The sequence below is a fragment of the Mesoplodon bidens genome (genome assembly GCF_964165515.1).
Source record: "Mesoplodon bidens genome assembly, chromosome: X".
In the NCBI taxonomy this organism is placed as follows: Eukaryota; Metazoa; Chordata; class Mammalia; order Artiodactyla; family Ziphiidae; genus Mesoplodon; species Mesoplodon bidens.
In genome coordinates, this window is record NC_138163.1 from 142,290,933 (window position 1) to 142,312,105 (window position 21,173).

The window sequence follows — 21,173 nt, forward strand, 5'->3', positions numbered from 1 at the left end:
TGCTCACAGCCACCCCACGACCCTGGGACCCCAGGACCCAGCTCCAGAGAACCCCACTGCTGGGGAAACTTCCCAGGCTCAGGCATTCCCACTGGGACCTCACAATCTTTACAGGCTCCTAACATCCCACTGAGGTGGTGCCCTTTTATCTACAGGAGGTCCTGATGGCTTAAAACATGTGCCCAGAGGGTCGGTGGGTTTGTACTGACACCTCAACTTCTTGTCACCTTCTCGCCTGCACCTTGGAGGTCTAACTGCATAGCTGTAAATTTTGGCCAGGGAGTGCTAGCAAAGAGATGCTATCTATGAACCAGAGATGACTTTGAGAAATGGAATATTTCCTGCCATAACAAAGGATGTCACAATCATCAGCAATTGCAGCCACAGCACATGGTGAGCCGGTGAGCCCTGAGGACACTCAGGAAGGAAAGAATACCTGCTATCTAGCAGCCATCAGACTGCAGCCACCCTGATGGTGAGCCCTGAGAAACTCAGGATGGGAAAACACAGGAAACTGGCCCCAGATAGCTGAGGTGCATATCAGAGGGATGATTTCAGTGAGCCCACACTCTTGCATCTTCCCATATACAGGAAAGCGCAAAATTCCTTAACTTGTGATTTCTGGTTTTCTTTAATTAATCATAATCTTTTGATGTTCCTTTGTTGCAAAACTCCTAGATATCCTAGCACAGACCCCCCCCCCGCCTCCTCTGAGCAGTTCTCTCAAGGTTACTTGAGACGCTGCCTCCTAGGCTTGAAGTCCTAAAATTTCCCACTGAATAAAACATAACTCTCAGCTTTTAGGTTGTGCGGTTTTTTTTCTTTTCAATCTACAACTTCCTCTCTCCCTCTCTTCTCTCTGTCTCTGTCTGTCTCTCCATCCCCCCACATCTCTCTCTCTCCCCCTTATTACTGGAGTATCCTGGGAGAACGAGTGCTCACCTGGGAGGTGGATTACCTGTGGGCTTATGCCTTGACCATCACCTATAGAACATAAAACACACAGCGAATCCCAGGACACTTGCTCGATTTCTCTTCACAAGGTCTGTCCCTTTAGTATGGGGAAATATCTCATCTGTCAAAAAAATCCTATCATAGACTTCCCAGTGGGCTTAAAGCAAGACATTTTCAGAACACAAAAATTGAGAAACTATGCCACCAACAGACTTTCACCAAAGGAAATACTATAAAGAGAACTCTGAAATCCAAAGAGAAGTGACCCAAATAGAACATTAAAATTAACAATAGAATGAAGTGATTTTTTATCAGGAAGTGGTGAAGATGCCTGAGAATGTGGGTAACTGTAAATAAATATTGGCATTATAAAACAATAGTGTCTCAAGGGAGTTAAAATGTAGAAAGAATTAAAATGCATGAGAACAATGGTATATAAATCAGGAGGAAATAAGTAAACTTGAATGTTCTAAGGTATTTTCATTGGCTGGTAGGAAAGTAAAAGCAATTAATATTAGACTTTGAAAACCCATGAGTATGTGTTGTAATATTAAGGCTAATCTTCCCAAGAATAATGAAAGAATATTTGACTTCGAAGTGAATGATGGTGGTCCTGAGAGTCATTATAATAAATCAAGAAAACCTCATATACTCTAAATAAAGAAAAGAAACAAAACACATAAAACTTTTAGGGACAAGTAGAAAGTTCACAGTAAGGTAGTAAAAATATAGATATAGAATTACTGAAAAATGTTCATATGCCTGGAAATTAAATTTCTAAGTAACCTATGGGTCATAATAGGCATTGGAAAACATTATAAGCTGAAAGACAATGAAAATAAAACACATTAAAACATTAGGGATGTAACTTAAAACTGTGCTGAGTGCAAACTGTGTACTTTAAAAGCGACTAGAAAATATTTGAAAAAACATCAATGTGCAAAACAACCTTCTTAATAAATTAGAAAAAGAACAGCAAAAATTCACATAAATTAGTGGGAATAATGAAATAATAAAAACGAAATCATAATTAATCAAGAGGTAAATGAATACATAATATAGAACACTGCAATCAAAAGACAAATAATATGAGGGAGAAACCCAAGATATTGATCAATAAAATCAGAGAAGGCATAAAGAAGTAATATCAAGAATAAAAAATGGGAAATTACTACAGACCCTATAAACATTTGAAATTTCATAAGAGAATGCTATGAACTACATTATGCCTATAAAATTAAAACTGTAGCTAGAATGAACAAATTTGTAAAAATATACAGTTAAAAAACTGACACCCAAAGAAATAGAAAATATAAAGTTTTATAACCACAAAAGAGAATCTGTAATGATATACATTTACACAGAGAATTCTAGACCTAAAATCCTTTACCTCTATATTCTACGAAATATTTAAGAAATAAATAATGGTAATATTACTCAAAATATTCCAGAGGTTAGGAAAAGAGGAAGCTGTCAGGACCCATTTTATGTCACTGGCATAACCCTTTCAATGAAACCTAGGGAGGAAAACCACAGGTCAATCTCTCTTTTGAACATAGACAGAAAATAATAAATAAAATGTTAGCAATATTAAAAAAAAGATGATAGATCATATAAGTCAGGTCTATTCTAAGAATAAAGATTGGTTTAACAGTGTAAATTATCATTAACAGAATAAAAATGAAAAATCACATAGTTATCTCAAAGAACATTAACAGAATAAAAATGAAAAATTAACAGAATAAAAATGAAAAATTACATAGTTATATCAATGAATGCAGAAAAATTTATAAAAGTCAGCATTTATTCAAAATATAAACAAGTAAATCAATCTGCAAATAAATACCTTGGCAAACTAGAAATATAAGGAGTTGTTCTGAATCTGATGAGATATTTACAAAAGATTTACAGTAATCATCACAGTTAATGGTGAAATGCTAAAAGTTTTCCCTTTGAGACCAGTTGCCAGACAAGGACCCCACTCTCCCATAGTTCTATTTAATATGGTATTGGAAGTCTTAGCCAAATTACAAAAATATAAGTAACTAAAATTATAAAAATATATACATCAGAAAAGAAGGAATAAAACTGCCATTACTTATGCATAAGTGTAGATATAAGCATTTAACAATTACAGCTAAATGATTAGAATTAATAAGACAGTTTAGCAAGGTCATTGTATTACAAAAATCAATATTAAACATCCATGACAGTTGTAAGTCCTGGTCACAAAGCATTCAGTTTGAAAACATAGACCATTCGTAATAGCATAACAATGGAATATTTTAGAGAAAAGTCTAACAAATCTAGCAAGATGAGCAGTCTGACAACTACAAAATATTCTGGAGAGAAATGAAAGCAGATATAATAAATGGAGGGTCATACCAGGTCCTGGGACTCTTCACGGCATTTCACATTCTTCTAGAACTTACCTCTACCTGAAACCACTTGTATACACCTTTACTTGCTTACTTAGAGTCTCCCTCTGAAACCTCGGTTTATCCCTTGTCCGGGACCTTGAGCATTCCACGTGCTCCATCACTGTGAATCCAGTCACAGGAGACATCCTCACTGCCCGAAGGTGAGCTAGCTGAGCCCTGGTCTGAGGTCTCAGCCCCTGCAAACAGCACTCCCCACTGACCACAAAGGGAGGTGTGAGGCAGGGAGACAGGTGAGCCCAGGGATGCTCTGCCGGACACATCCCAGAAACGTGGACACTTATAGGAACACAGAATCCACCCATTCAGAAGCTCCGTGAGAACCCATCCTGAGCAGTCATGGTTTGAGGTCAGTAATCAAGATGGTCTGGGCTCTGCTCTGAGCCCCAATGGTAACAACTCAGGTCTCCACACCACTGAGCCAATTTACCGAAGAAGAAACCGAGGCAGGGAGAATGAGGTGGTTGGACTAGGGACCCCACCCTGTGTTTGGCAGAAGAGGACTTCTGCCCTGTGTCCTCAGCCATCAGGTGGATTTCTGCTTTTACAGGAGCTGTGCCCTGGGGTCCTTCTTCAATCAAACTAGTTTGCCCTGGATGAGGCTGTCCTGTGAATGAGCAGCTTACAAAGACCCTCAGAGCAGCTTAGGGAATGCAAATGTCTCCTTGGAGGGTCCCTTTCCTGACAGGGACCCTGCCTCTCCCCACCTACCAGGAAGCCAGGCTGAAGGGTGCTCCATCCATTCTCCGTGTCCTGGGTGATGACATTTCCACCACCCTTGGCTCTCCATGGAGAAGTGGAGAGCGTTCACCTTCCAAAGCCTGAATCCACTGCTCTGTGTCAATCCAGAGCATCCTTCATGGGGACAAATTTCTGCATTCCCCTCTCCCTTGGGGTTCCATGACCCGTTCTTCACAGGGACGCTCCCGATGCCCTTCTGACCTTCCACATGCTCACCAAGAATCTGTTCTCTTGCAGAAGTTTCTGGTCTCTTCCCTGTTGTTTTTTTTTAATATATACTTTCATGCCTTTATTTATTACATCAGGGTTTTTAAAGCAACCTAAGGACAATTGCCTTTACCCAATATCTTATCCTCCCTGCCTTCACTGTCAAGGTAAATCTTTGTCCTTCAAAATTAAGTTCAAATAGCAAAGAGACTGGAAGGTACACACCACCAAATTGTTATCAAATGTGCCTTTATGGGTGGCTTTAAAGGCCCTTCATTTCTGTATTTTCTAATACAGAATAGAATATTACCCAGCCATAAGAAGGAACAAAAGTGTGCCATTTGCAGAGATGTGGATGGACCTAGAGACTGTCATACAGAGTGAAGTAAGTGAGAAAGAGAAAAACAAATATCGTATATTAACACATATATGTGGAATCTAGAAAATGGTACAGAAGAACCTATTTGCAAAGCAGAAATAGAGAAAGAGGTAGAGAACAAACGTATGGACACCAAGGGGGGGAAAGGGGAAGGGGTGGGATAAATTGGGAGTTTGGGATTGACATATATACACTACTATGTATAAAATAGATAACTAATGAGAACCTACTGTATAGCACAGGAAGTCTACTCAGGGCTCTGTGGTGACCTAAATTGGAAGGAAATTCAAAAAAGAGTGGATATATGTATATGTAGAGCTGATTCACTTTGCTGTACTGTAGAAACTAACAAAACATTGTAAAGCAACTATACTCCAATCAAAATTTAAAAAAAAATGTTCCCTGCTTTTTGAGTTGCATTCGAGTTACCTCTTTCCAGTTGGGAAATTGCAACCCAATCCAGACCATTGTAACTCTGATGCCAAGACCCTATCTGCAAGCTTCTGGAAAACAGTGTGTAGAGACAGCTTCATGACTCAGAGAAATTGCAGAGGTGGGACAGGGTGGGTGGCAGAGGATTCGAAGGGTTCCTTACAGTGTGTCCAGAGGGGTACCCTATGCTGTCCTGCACAGCTTGTAACGTGGCACCATCAAGTCCCCCCAGTTGGGCTTGAGCACTCAGCCAGCCAGGTCTCCAAAGTTTTGGAACTTACCCTCAAAATAAAGCCTTGCCATCTAAGTGTTCAATGTAAAGACCTCTTGGTGTTATTTTTGAAACTGGAAGTTAGCAAAAAATATCATCTTTGTTTTCTAATTTTTTTACCGAGTTGATTTAAATACCCCTGACAGCCCCAATCCAATCTTCCCATCCAAACTGACAAGCGTGACACACATGCCTGCGTACAAGCTCTCAATTATGCATAATCCAATGTTTTCTAGGGTTTTAATTGAATCACTCGTCTCAAACTTGTTATTTTTAATTTACAACATTTGATTTCTGACACCGGCCCCTCTATGTCATAAATTATGCAGGCAAGAGCCTTAGTTGTGTGGGTGATTAAAAAAAAACTAATTAGGCATGATTAAAAAAACTAAAACAGACACCTCTTAAATATGTACATGTTACCATGTAGAGGAGGCTTATTTCGCTGGAAATACCTCATTTTCTTTCTAAGAGATTACGTTTCGTTTCGTACAATTTGATTGATTTTGACAGAAATGAAAGAAAATGTAGGATTCTTTCCCCTTCCTGAATATATACCAGAAATCGCATTACATGGCCCGTTGATGTGGATTTCTCCCACAGCTCATTGAATATAATTTTGTTAAGTGGGCAGGAAAATGAGAATGAAGAAAACGGGATGTAATCCAGCATTTTCTTTGGCACGGGAGTGAGGTCAGAACGGGGCTGTATGCCCCCCTCAGGAATGACAATTAGAGTTATTGCCCTTTTCAAGCTCCAGCTAATGGCAGCCAGGAGAAGTGCCGGGAAAGTGTAACTTTTTGAAAAAGGACTCCAGGTCAGCAGAGAGGTGACTTTGCACTGTGAGCACCTGGTGACGTGGAGTATTTTCCTCTGAGCCCCTGAGGAGTTACAAAGATGTGACTCGAGCCTGGCATCAATCCATGAATATCCCACGGCAGTTGCTTTACAATTCGCTAAACCCAGAGGACGGACGTTAGTTCAGATGCAGGCCTGTTTCCTACTTGCCTCTTTGTCTCTCTCTGCCTCCCACAGCCAACTGGCAGCAAGGGAAATTCAGTCCTTTGTCACTCTCCGGCCACATGTACGGCAGCCCAAAGGCATGTTGGAGAGACATCCCCTCTTCGGTGATTCTGAGTTGCCTGAGGCGCATTTGGGAAACACAGAATTCTACAAAAAGTTCGAGAAGTTGGTGCCAAGAAAGAAGTGTGCCCACAACAAATCAAAGGCTGTGCAAAACATTTCATTTTATGCTTTAAATCGACAGGGACATATTTCCCTTGTAAGAAGAAGACTGGGGGCCTGGGACCCTCTGTGGTTGGACTTTCTCATCCCTCTTCTGATCATGTCCTCCTGTTTTCAGGCTGCCCAACGGAGTGGCTGCAGCTTCCCATCCAAGGGAAGTGGAATCCACAGGTTTTGTTGATGAACTGCGTGGATCACACACTCAGATTCTTAGCTTCATGGAGCTTACAGTTTAACGAGAAATATTTGCACAGATGATTGTAATCAAGCATACATGTGTGATAAGGATAAGAAAAACACCATCCTAGCAGCCATGGGTAATAAATAGAGCAATCCGTTCCATTGCTGGAGAGGAATCGTCCCTGTAAAGCTCTCTACACTTGGAACCAACACCATGGTGGTCTCGATTCCACATGACACGACTTCTAGGCCTCTGGGGGCAGATGGAGAAACACAGAACCAGACGAGACACGGAATTCCTTTCCTCCAGAGAGATTCCAAATAGTTAGCGGTTATTACTTGCTCAAACCTGGTTTTCCGGCCATTTCTCATATATAGCACAAACTGAGGAGTCCCTCTCTTTGGAGGCATTCTGTTTCCTTAAACATCCTAATGGGTAACACACACCCAACATGAAGGCACCACACCCATTCTCTGTCCTCTGTCACTTTACCATGAATGCTGCTCAAGCTTGTTGTCCTTGAATGCATTACACAGATATTCATACAACTGGATTTTCTTTTTCACCAGAAAACACTGTGAAAATATTTTGAACAATCACCAACAGACTTTAACAGTCTTCAGTGGTGCCAACTTCAATTTTAAGATGTCATTCTCAGGAATCCTGAGTCTCCAGCACATTTGTTTGTTTTCAGCAGTGGGACATGTCTGAAACATGTAGTTGTAGGGAATGAAAGTGAAGCAAAGGATACAATTTGGGACATAGAATTAGCAAAGTCATGGAACACGCCGGCTGATCCCTCTGGTCTTCTCCACTTGGGCTCCCATTTACAAACATAATTGAAAAGAATAAGCATAGCCTTGAGTGTTAATTTTTTAACTGTCTAATAAATTGGCTTTAATATCCTAAGTCCTTTTAAGGAGAGGGAAGCAGGTAATTAACGGGGCCACTTCAGGTTGTGAATAAAAGCAAAGTCGCCAGGGTATTAATCACCTTTTTGTGGGTAAACCTCAACACCAAAGTCCCTTCCTCATTTTTCATAAGTGAAAACTCCATTGTCTCATCTCAGGATGTACAGCGCTTGGCACTTCTGGCCTCGACCTGTGTGCTCATCCACATAAAGGAAGCAAAACCTGTTTTTTTTTTGTTTTCTTGGTTGCATTGCTAAGAAAAGTAGAGGAAAGCCTTGGGCTTGGGGGTTAGCTTTTTCAAACTCGGTATTTAGTTTCATTACCAAAATGGTTGTCCATCCCAGACCCCTTACAATTCAACATCAGTACCTGAGTGCCAAACATTCTGAGGGAATTTATTTAAACACACACACATGCACACACACACACACACACAGGGGAAACTTTATGCTGAATGAGAATCCTCCATCATGTAATTATGAGCTTATATTTATAGCTCCAAGCTCAGTGGGAAACATGGTAAATGGAATATGTATCCTCCCTCTTTGAAGAGCTAATTTCTCAGCCTAGTATCTGGTCACAGGTGAGAGCATGACATCGCTGCAGAGGAATTCAGAAGTTAGTTCAGTTACGAAGTAATATCCTTGTTGGTTATCCATTTTAAATATAGCAGTGTGTACATGTCAATCCCAAACTCTATAACTATCCCTCCCTCCACCCCACTCTCCCCCTTTGGTAACCATAAGTTCATTCTCTAAGTCTGTGGGTCTGTTTCTGTTTTGTAGATAAGTTCATTTGTATCATTTTTTTTAAGATTCTGCATATAAGCAATATCACACAATATTTCCCTTTCTCTGTCTGACACTTCACTCAGTATGACAACCTCTAGGTCCATTCATGTTGCTGCAAATGGCATTATTTCATTCTTTTTAATGGCTGAGTAATATTCCATTGTATATATGTGCAACATCTTCTTTATCCATTCCTCTGTCGATGGACATTTTGGTTGCTTCCATGTCTTGGCTGCTGTAAACAGTGCTGCAATGAACATTGGGGTGCATGTAACCTTTGGGACCATAGCACAGGGAACTTTGCTCAATATTATGTAACAACCTAAATGGGGAAAGAATTTGAAAAAGAATAGATACATGTATATGTATAACTGAAAAATATGTATTACAATCCTAGGGGGAAAATCACGGAATTGTACACTTTAACATGGGGGGATTTTATGATATGTGAATTATATCTCAACAAAGCTGTTATTAAAAAAAAAAGGAAATAATATCCTGATGCAGGGTGTGAACTCCAGATGAAAGTGAGCTCTCTGTGTCTTTGATGAGCAGTCAGTTTATAGTGGGGGAAGGCCCCAATGTCCCCAGGTCTGTCCTGTCCAGACCTGACTGTCCCTCACTCCATCCACGGGGCTGCTGGAGAGGCTGTCCCAGATGGCACCCACCCAGAAGGTACCCTCTCCACCTCCACCCTGTCCCAGGAGATCACAGAACTGACAGGAGGGAGGTTTGACCCCCCCACCCAGCTCCCTGGAGAACCACTCAGGGAGTTCTCTGCAGGGAGCCCCTGCTAACGTTCACCCACGTCTCTTTGGCTGTAAAACAGGAATCAGAAACACCACCTCCAGCTTGTCTCATGCAACTCCTATGTTCTCATTTGGATATAACACAATGCTACTGAAAAAGACCCTTTGAAACCTCAACAGTGCCCTCCAAAGACAAAGCATTGTACTTTACTCATCATAATATTGGAACTAATGCCTGTTTATTGGAACAAGAGAAATGACAAATCTTTCGTTCAGCCTCTGAAATGAAGTCTATTTCCCAGCTCTCTGCTGTCTGGGATTTGCCTGGTCACTTTCCCATGATTCCACTCCGAGACTTGAATTCTTCTCCCTTTATCCCTTGTATCCCACCAATGACCAAGATATTCACTATCAGCCGTCCCATTCATTTGTTCTTGCTCCATTTGAGGAAGCGTTGAACCCTCATGCAATACATCTCTTCAAAATTCCCCTCCTTTTTTCCTGCATCTATTAATTAAAAGGAAATGCCCTTTAGCAAAGAGTTGACCCTTCCTGTCCATTTACTTACATATTCAATTGTTCATTTTTATCAGTACAGACTCACAGATTTTTTTTTCAGACTCATAGATTTTCACTTTATTCCATAAATCATTATTTACTTGGTCGTTCAAATTGTTCAAGCCTTGGCCATTGAAATCATCTTCAACTCAGCCCTTTGCTCTTTGAGTGTGTACCATATTTGACCCCTCCCCAACTGTGAACTTGCTGCTTCAAACACCAGCACTGATATCACCACCTATTCTGGACTTTCTCATCCCTGCCTGGTCTCATCTGTCTCAGACACCCTGCCTAATCCTGCAAAAAAGAAAAAGAAAGAAAGAAAGAAAGAAGAAGAAGAGAGAGAGAGAAAGAAAGAAAGAGAGAAAGAGAGAAAGAAAGAAAAGAAGAAAGAATCCACTTCACTTTTTAAAAAATCAGAGGTCTCCTTCAATTACACACCTTGTTGGTTGAATTTTGTCCTCCAAAAAGATATGTCCATGTCCTAACCCAGGTCGCTGTGAATGTGACTTTATTTGGGAAGAGCGTCCTTGCAGAGGTGATGAAGGGAAGGGTCTGAGATGAGGTCCTCCTGGATGAGGGTGGTCCTACATCCAATGACAGGGTCCTTCTATGAGACAGAAGAGTAGAAACCCAGACACAGAGGAGAAGCCTCGGGAAGACAGAGGCAGAGATGGGAGGGATGCAGCCACAAGCCCAGGGATGCCTGGAGCCCCCAGAAGCTGGAAGAGGCAGGAAGGACCCTCCCCTGGAGCCTCTGGAGGGAGTTCAGCCCTGGGACACCTTGACCTCAGATGTCTGGTCTCCAGATATGAGAGAGGATGAATTTCTGTTGTTTAATCGCACAAGTTAATCCCTCAAGTTTGTGGTATTTTGTTACAAGAAACAAGCGCAGCACCTACATGTCTTGACCCTCAAAGTTCCAAGCCTCAGTCTCCACCTCCCTCCTACACAGAGGGGAAATTCTTCCTGTTCTGCACATGCTAAGTTTTCCCATCAGTTGGATTGGAAATGCAACTTCTCGGTGAAGACAGCAAGCGTGGTTCTAGGCTGGTGTGGAGTCCAGCTGCCCTGTCCATGGTCCTTATCTGCAGCTGAAAGGCAGAGTAGCCTGGCTCACCCCACTTGTTCTGGAATAAATCACCCTCACCCCTAGAGCATCTTAGTTCTGTAAACCTGTCTTCAGACAGCCAGGAGCCCACAGAAGCTCGAAGCTTTGGTGAGGGTGCTCTGGACTCTGGCACCCGAGATGGTTCTCAAAGCAGCAGAGTCCAAATTTCATGCCAAAAAACCCCCTTGAAGACTTCTCAGAGCGGATTAGACTATACATATTTCATGCAAAAAAAAATCAGAATTAAAAAGAAAAAAAGTGCCTCTTATTTATGAGTGGAGACATTCAAAACCTAAAGCAGCACCTTCCAGCCTGTCCAAGTCTATGAAAATGCAATGATCTCCAGAAATTCGCACACACATCCCTGGGGACATTGTTACAGGCTCATAAAAAGTCAAATTGCCGTTACTTGAGCTCGCAAATAATTTATTCGTATCATTTGTTTCGGATGCCTAACATTTTGCCTGTCAAGCTGACCACCTGCTCACAGGCGGGTCCCCCAGCCGGGAAACAGGGCATCGCTCTTAGAACGGAATCCCGGTGGCCAGACCCGCGTGTTGGCCCCTGCGTGAAGGTGCACATGCTTTCCCAAGATGCTGCTTTGCATGTTTACAAACAGATCATCTTCTTGTTGGCCAAAACAGCCTCCGATGATAAACATATCTGCAGAAATTTGGGACATTTTCTGATTCATGCATTCTGCATGGCATAATAAATGCAGGTGAACCTGGGGAAAAGAAAAGTTAATTTTGAGGAGGTACTCCATGGCTCCTCCAGAGAAGAAGCTCCTTTGCAACAGGGAGGAGAGGACTTTTCAGGTTTCCAAATGCATGTCCTGGGGGCTGGGGAGCAGACAGTAGGAAAGGGAGCAGGTCTGAAGCAGGGCATGGCATTCATGTCTCTAGAAGTCCAGCGCCTGGTGGGTGCCTGACTGTTTTATGACATTTTCAAGGGTTGGCTCTTTAAGGACAGGCAATAAAACCCATGCTAATTAGGTGGTATAGCACCAAGCCGCTTCATTCTGGGGTGAGCCGATGACAGTCAACCAGAGGGAATATTCAGATACCCTCCTCCCCCGTGGACACACGTGCGTACCTCTTCTGGTCTTTGCTAAAAACCCCAGTTTCATCCCAACGTAGTTTTCCTTTGCACCGTGGACCCAGCAAGGGGGAAAGTAGGCAAAAACAATTATAACAACAAAAACAACCTTCAAGTAATTTTCCCCCAAGGAGGTGGAAACCCAACTATGAAAGAAATCATGAAAAAATGGTCCAAAAGGGTGATTACTCTTCGACTCGGGAATGGTCATTCTTTTCCTTGATAAATGGAACCGGAGGGAATGAACTAATGTAATTCATCCTCATGCCTGGTTTCTACTTTTCCTTTCTACAAGAGCAGGAAACTGACTTAAAAGGAAGAATGGTGTTGGTGTGAGCAATGCAACTGGTGTGTGTGTGTGTGTGTGCGCACACGCGTGTGCGGGTGCTGCTCCCCGACCCCCAAAGCTCTTGTTCCTGAACCCCAGCAGCAGGCCCTCTGCTTGGCAGGGCTCCTCTCGAAATCTCCCACAGAAAGATTGCAGACCCACACAGCACAGACTCCCTCTTTAATATTCAAATGGTGCCCAGGACCGCTGAAAACAATTTTCTCTCCCAGACATTTTCCTCATGCAATATGGCCCCAGCCTCCATGGGGCGGGGGGGAGAACCCACAACATCTCAGCATTAAAGGAGAAGCATCAAGAGTCTTGTTTCCATTGTGTAACTGAGTCACTTTGTTATACAGCAGAAACTAACACACCATTGTAAAGCAATTAGACTCCAATCAAGATGTTAAAAAAAAAAAAGAGTCTCGTTTCCAGAGTGACACATCTATCTCCCTGATCACCCGAGTCCCCAGGAAGGGTCAGATGCTTCTCCTGCAATGCTGCCCGTATCCGGCGGGTGATGGAGCTGCCCGCAGCCACGTCATGCATTAACGCACACCTCAGACGCCCTGCAGACTGTTGGTGTCGTGCGTTTTTCACAACATGGGTTTTCCAGGAGCTTGCTGAGGGTCCAGTTTGACTGATGCACATGAGACGTGGCGAAGCATACGGCCTCCACTCCTGTCTGCTTTCTGGGGAAGGGTGCTCACCCTGTCTCTGAGCCCCACATTCTGCCTCATCTTTTGGAGCTTAGGGGCTGGGTAGGCTCCCGGCTCTGCAAACACATTCTCAGTGCGTGAAGCTCAGAAGTTAATTCCCCTTCGTTCGTGGGACCAGGAACAGAGGCCTCCAGCCCCAGTGCAGTGGGTGAGACCCAGGATGCAGACGTGCCTGGATGCTTGGGGAGTCCCCCGAGAGAAAGGCTGTCCCCCAACTCGGCTGTCATCCACCTGGAGAAGCATCAGGGCAGCCTTGGACTCCAGGGATGATGACACATATAATAAAGGCACAACCCGTTTTCTGGAAAACGCCAGCACCATGTAGGACACCACGGCTCCACTCAACAACACCAATCCCATGTTCAGACTCATTTTTGCATCCTTTCTCAATACTTTCGTTTATTGCCAGATTCCAACTCTGCCAGGCAATGTCCAAGGCAATGCCACGGAGGAGGTAGAATTAATATCTTGTTGGGTATAAATCAAAGTGCAAAACCATTGAGTCCAAATAACATGCATTTTCAGATTTATCGTACTTCCTCTGATGTTGGGGTCACATGTCTGAATAGCAAACTCAGGCGAAAAAAAAAAAAAGGAAATCAGAGTTTCCACCATTTGCCTTGTCTTCTTTATTCTCTCCTCTGGCTTAAAAAAAAATCATTAAGGAAAAAATATAAAATGTAGATTTACTCCCTACGTGTTTAGACTCGAGACACGCATCTGCTCAGCTCGGGCTGAAACTCAGAAAAATGTTTACTAAGGAGCGTTGCTTTGCCCATGAAAGGAAAGGGACGGACAGACCAAAGCAGAAACCACCGTCACGATCGAATAACTAATTGTCAAAGATGCACATGGTATGGAGGTGGTTCATTTGATGTAAAAATCAGTGAAATATCTGACAACAAATATTGCAAAACACAAGAGACCATTATCTTTCAAGGTCAGCGGCCACAGAGAGACTTTGGCACCTGAGGTATAGGCAACCCTTCGGATCTGGGCTGGGTGTGGACTTCCACCCTAGGTGAAAGCAGTCGATGTTGATTTAGCTGCCAAAGAAGGAGGGCGCCTGGTGGAAACGGTGTCCTTTCCTGAAACTTCCCTCAGAAGCAACTCTCACGACGGACAGACCCCCGCCTTAGAGAGGAAACATCCAGTCAGTGTTTCCACATCATGAAGTTCCAAAAATGCCTTCGAAAAGCCATGTGAGAATTCTGCCCTCTTTTCTCTCACCCTGGCCACTGTTCTCCGCCTACTTTCTGGGGAGAAAGTTTAAATATTCCTGGGGTAACAGGAGCCTCCCCCCTGAAAAAAAAAACAAGGGACCCTCTGCAGAAATGAGAAGCTTTCTCCATGAAATGCAACGTGAGATGTTGTTCTCTTTCACCCCAAAGCCCAGGAAAGGTGGATTCTAAGTTTACAGCCCTGTTTCCCAGAAGGAAACGGTCCTTTTGGGGTTAAACTGATACTCATCTATGAAAGGTATTAAGATGCACCCTCTCCTGCGGTGGAGGGTCTTCAGGAACCTGGTTCCTCAGTGCCCACCCTTCCCTTTCAGAGCGGTTTCAGGCATGGTGTGTCATTTCCCTGTTAGCTGTGTGCTTTGCTGGATGGATGAATGACCAGGTGGGCTCAAACTGCAAAACCTTGAGTCTCGCAATGCAGATATTACAAAACCGATTTCCCCCGGCGTGGCCGCTACCGAGCATCCGGCGGGGCTGGGATTGCTCCGGGTGTGACGAGGCACATGCTTACGGTCGTGTGTGCTGGCATAACCCCCAGCAGGTAGGACTAATCCCGCTTCACGGCTGCAGGGCTCAACATGGCTCTTTTCGTGTTTTGTGAATTACTGGAGCGTCCACATAAACAGCAGAAAGAGCAGATAAAAGCGATGAAATACCGCCGGGAGTCCTGAGGAATACCAAGTGCAGTGAGTGAGAAAGAGGGAGTTGGAAAATGGGATTTGTGAAGATGCAGTTTGTGAGAGACCTCCACGGCCGGGGTCCGGGAAGCTGTTGGTTTTTAGGATCCCTTGACTGTGGTCTGTATTCCAGGGACAAGATGCACCCCCCTCCTTAAATGTTTGCATCCTTTTATGATTGGGAACTTCATCCCAATTCTCAGGGTACTGAGAATCATCTGTCTTGAACACGAAGTTACTGCTTCCTTTGACTTGGTTTCCAGTTGGGTCTTAAGAGCACAGTTCCAGAATACTCCCTGGTGCCTCAGAAACTCTGCACATGGGTGGCCTTTTGGGACAAGCAGCTTCCCTCACTGTTGACAGGCATAGTTGCTTTCTATGGTTTCTAAAGGCCATAAAGGGTTTGGAAGTGAACTGTTTTAAAATGTCAGAGGTTGGGTGGAGGGATAAGTTAGGAGTTTGTGATTAGCAGATACACACTACTATGTATAAAATACATAAATGACAGGGACGTACTGTATAGCACAGGGGACTGTGTTCAATATCTTGTAACGACCTATAATGGAAAAGAATCTGAAAAAGAGCACACGCACACACACACACACACACACATATATAACTGAATCACTTTGCTGTACACCTGAAACTAACACAACATTGTAAGCCAACTATTCTTAAATTAAAAAATAAAACAAAATAATAAAAAACCCAACCAGTTACACTCACCAATAAAATAAAGTAAAATAAAATGTTAGAAAAATGCCTGGGAAAATTTCCCAAAACACTTGTATTTAAAAAAAATTTTTTTTAAATAAATTTATTTATTTATTTTTGGCTGCGTTGGGCCTTTGTTGCTGCGCGTGGGCTTTTGCTAGTTGCAGCGAGCAGGGGCTACTCTTCATTGGGGTGCGCGGGCTTCTCATTGTCGTGGCTTCTCTTGTTGAGGAGCATGGGCTCTAGGCACGTGGGCTCAGTAGTTGTGGCTTGTGAGCTTAGTGGCTCTGCAACATGTGGGATCTTCCCAGACCAGGGCTCGAACCTGTGTCCCCTGCACTGGCAGGCAGATTCTTAACCACTGTGCCACCAGGGAAGCCCTAAAAGAAAAAAAATTTTTTAAGTGTTTAAGTTTCTGTGGAGCAATACAGCATCTTCTTGCTATTCCTCCTAAAATAATGTGACAGTTTTTGTGTAGCCATGTCCAGTTTCCAAGTTACTGAGGTGAATAAGTGGTTTGAAGTTTGGGAGTTGGTTTAAAACCACCGGGGCGGGGGGTGGGGGGCGAAGCTGGGGGTTGGACCTGTGAAATATTTTTCCATGAACATCTTGCCCATCTTCCAGAATATGGCAAAGTTGCTTCTTAAGATCACATTTACTCCAGCCCAGCTTACCCTGTGCAGTTATAATTTATAGTTAAGCACCGAGTTAAGCTTTGGAAAATCCAATGCCAGCTCTCTCTGTTCAGAAAGCCCACGTGGATTCTATTAAACTCCCTTTCCCCTCCTTGTCCTGCTCCGCCCAGACCAGGCCAATCCTGAATTAAGCACCCATTCTTAATTCACACTGAATTCTTGTTCACTGGCACTCCTGGATTCTCCCCACACCTCACTCCTCAACCCCTTTAGATCTTGGTATTCAGAAAGGACAGTCAATCATAGCCAAAGAAAATAATCCTAAAAATCCAAATGCAGGCGTGGGTTATATTAAAACATCCAGAGTTTACAAAACGCGAATGAGCGTTCCCTGAACCAAGCTGGAGTCCCTTCTCCTGCCTAATTTCACTTTTAAAAAAATAGAATATTTTTATTTGATAGTCAGTGAAGTGTCTTTGTGCTCCATCTCAGTTTAGCATGGGCTGGGAATGTGACCAGCCAAACAGGAAGCACACATTCTGAAAAGACAGCCCCCCTGCATGAATATTTGCATCCACATCATAGTGAGTCTATTTTGTGCCTGGCGTGGTCTAATGGCTGTGCTCACTTTCATTTCCGAGCAGCTAAATAAATGCAGGCATGTTTTTCTGTGTCCACGTTCACCCGAGCAAGAGAACTGCCCCCACCTCAAAATACCCTTAACCTGCCTCTCTGATCTCCGCATGTTATGCCCCAAACGATGTTTTGTCTCATTTCAAACGTGTGAAGATGTCCTTGATATCAGATCAGGAACAGAGGAAAGGCACACACAGGTTTGGGACACAGTTGGCTCCGAGGGTGGGCGTTATAACTCAATATTTTATATCAATGTATGTATTATAATTCAATATGTTACACAAAAATGCGCTCCCTGGTAAATCTGCTCCTCCCCTTCTCCCCGCTCAGACTTTTGCAGCTTCACACATGCCTCCTGGAGCCGAGGAGGAATGAGTCACTCCACAAGAACTTGCTACGTCTTTGATTTCTGTAAGTATTTCTTGGTCTTTTCCCTTCCCTTGGGGAAGCTTCTGTTCTGGGAACATCCTTGTGTCTGCAGGGCTGCATGGAAGCCTGTCCGCTCCACATGCACCCGCCCTGCTTTCAGTTCAAATGTGGAGGAAGATCGCATCCCGGCTGTACATTTTCCTCGGACTTGGAGGACCAGGCGGCCATGACTTTCCTGAGGGTGGTTACTGGTGACGTCTGAGGCAAATTCGCAGACCCAGGCAAAGGGGGTGCAGGCTCTGTCTGCATCTTCCGAGCTGCCGTGACTCTGTGTGTGTGTGTGCTGGGCTGTGTGTACGTGTGCTGGTGTGTGTCTGGGTTGTGTGTGTATGTGCTTGACTGTGTGCATATGCTGGGGTGTGTATATGTGTGCTGGTGTGTGTGTGGTGTGTGTATGTCCTATCGTGTGTGCATGTGGTGGTGTGTGTGTCTGCACGTCTGTGTGTGTGTGGGGGGGTGTGATCATACACATGTGATGTCACCTTCTCCCAGGGCATCTCTGAATGCCTTAAATCAAGGCACCACGATGCTGGGTCCCTTCCTGCAGCTCCTGGTGCCATCAGCTCTCTTATCCTGTCTCGTCTCATCTCTTTTTTCTGGACCGCACTTTCACATATTTATATCACTGCAGCCTTCTTCACCTCTGAGAGCAAACATAAACATGTTCAAATGGACATTTTCTTGGAAAGAGGAGCACCCCGTTTCCCAGCCGGGCTCCCCGAGGAAGGTCTAAATGTAACCTAACATGGGTGGTTCCCACGCAGCACTTACCGTGATCATGTTTTTCTGTGTAAAGGAGAACACTTTTATTTTTATTTTTTTTTGACCTCCTGGAGTGAAGGAATCAATGAGAAGTTGATACAGCAAAGTTCACGGCTGGCTGAAGCAGAAGTAGCCTGCGGTGTTTACCCACACGCACACCTCCCTGTGTCAGGGCGATTCGGCGGTGATTTATAGACACACACCCCCTGAAATCATTTAAAGTAGATTAGATTCAGGGGACAATTCCTTCTAATATGACAAGCTGATGGAGGCTGGCAGGTAACTAGGTTACTCACGATGGCAAGCAAGTTCAAGAAATTCTGATTACATTAAAATATTAATGGTACCGCCGGGAGAAGGAGATTGAATCACATTAGTCGAATTCTGGATGAGGCCCGAGATGCAAATCCGGGCTGGGGGCAGGGTGGGGGGTGCCAGGGGAAGTTATCTCCAGTCGACCAGAACTCCGGATGCGCATTCCGATGAAATGGGAGGCCTGGGGAGCCTGCCTGTTCTTCCCAAGGTCTAGGGGACGCGGCACCTGCGGGAGAGAATTCTGCACCCAGGCTCACCTCCTGGCCTCCTGCAGCTACAGGGCCGACCCCGGCTCCTGGCGTCAGCCTCCCTCCTGCTGCACTTGGCCCCCTCCCTGCCACTCACCCGCTATGGAAATTGGCCCCTGCTGCATTGTAATTACCACACGGCCATCCTATGAAACCTCCCCTGCCAACCTCTGCCGTCTCGACGGGACCTTATTGGCTTTTTGTTTTCTTCTCCTGCAGAGAAAAATAGCAAGTAAGCCTCTCACCCCGGCCACAGGGAAATGAGATTCAGTGGCCCCGTGCCCTGACTCATTCATTTCGAGCCGTTAACGACACTGAACCCATTCATATCGGGTGATAACGGCGTTCTAAGTTCCAGGGATGAAACGGGCCTTCTCGGGGAAAAATCGGCTTTCTTTCGACCCTCCTTGCAGCGTCAGGGAGAACCACATTGACACTGATTGTTTTTTTTTTTTTTTTTTAAAGTGAAGTCTGCCATGGCTTAGCCAACATCTAGCTGGCCGCACAGGGAAATGCATTAGTCTATGTGTTGGGGGTTTCTCGGGAAGTCATCCACAAAGAAAAGGAGGCACCAAAAACTCGGAAACTCTCCCTAAAAGAAAAAACAAGACAGACCATTTTTGGAGGAGTGGACTCTTGAGCCTTTCGTGTTTATCTGGACCCACCTGCCTGTCCTTTTCAAGGGTCTGTTTTCATCACCCACAAATCACGGCGTCGGGAGAGGGCTCCAGCTCAGCTTCAGAAATGTGACTGAGATATATCATTTTTTTGTGTGTGTTTTTTTTAATGGAAGTAGAGTTGATTTACAATGTTGTGTTAATGTCTGCTGTACAGCAATGTGATTCAGTTATATATACATATATATATTCTTTTCTAAATATTCTTTTTCATGATGGTTTATCATAGGATATTGAATAGAATGGATAAACAACCAGGTCCTACTGGATAGCACGGAGATAAATAGCTTTTAAAACAACAGCGCCGGGACTTCCCTGGTGCGCAGTGGTTAGGAATCTGCCTGCTAGTGCAGGGGACACAGGTTCGAGCCCTGGTCCGGGAAGATCCCACATGCCGCAGAGCAACTAAGCCCGTGCGCCACAACTACGGAGCCCGCGAGCCACAACTACTGAAGCCCACGCACCTAGAGCCCGTGCTCTGCAACAAGAGAAGCCACCGCAATGAGAAGCCCACGCACCACAACGAAGAGTAGCCCCCGCTCGCTGCAACTAGAGAAAACCGCTGCGCTGCAGCAACGAAGACCCAACGCAGACAAAAATAAATAAATAAATAGTTCCTTAAAACAAGAGGGTCCGTTTTCTTTCATCCTTGGGGGTTTGGGTGTTTGGGCCAAGTCACACATGCGTGCGGGATCGTGGAGTAGAGAGTAAGAGTCTCGAGTTCGGTGGTTGAGTGGGCGGTAGGACAGGACCTGGGCACACCCGCCCGTGTGTTGCCGGCCCCCCGCGGGTCTCTCGTGCAGGCTGAGGCCATCCCTTGTCATCCCTTGTCACAGGAGAGCTAGGGCTCCAGAAGTCTTTTTTCCGTGAGAAGAAGCATCACATGGCCCCGTCTGAGCTCACCTCCCGTTCTGGTACACAGTGACGCACGGCGGGGTTTTTCCGCGTTGCAGATTGCACGTGCTTAGATATTTAGAATGCCCGCGTTTCCTGTAAAACAGAGACTTGGAATGATGCAATCCGGACCATTCTGGCTGCCTTTATCCTTCCCTAAGCTGGATGGCTCTGGCCTGCAGGGTGGTCAGCCACAGATGTCGGCCAGAGGGTGCAGGAAATATTTGTATACCTCCCTTTTGTGTCTAAAGAGAACAGTGATTCTAAAAGAAATGCTTTCCATCCAGGCAGGGTATTTTGCCACCAAATAAACTGATTTTAGCATGATTATGAGATCCGGATCTATGAAAACATATATATGTTTTTTAATGATTTTTAATGATTTTTAATGATTTGGATGGATTTGTCATAGTTAAGGAAAGCAGCCTGAAGCTTTAGAGGAATGGAAATTCATCAAGAAAGAAACAGGAGGAACAACCAAATCAGGCAAGAGACACCATAGGGAAAAATTATGGGACCAAAAGATCAGGTCCCTGCTGTGTCCTTTGGCATTTGGGGATGAGGCTGCGGACGAGGTGATGGTAGGGTTTGGGATATTCCAGGTCCTTCTCGCTAAGAACCCTCCCCTCTCCCAGTGCACACTCCATGAGGGTACAGCTCCCGGACTCAGCTCAGAAAGCACCTTGGAATCTGCAGTCATGTGGACTCGAGTGGACATGAAAAATAAGGTCAGTGTGGATGCTTTTCTCACTTGACTTTCATGGTGGCCATTCTCCAATCCACGCTGATGGCCTGGGAGGAAGAAGAGAATCATCTGAGCAGACCCAAGCTA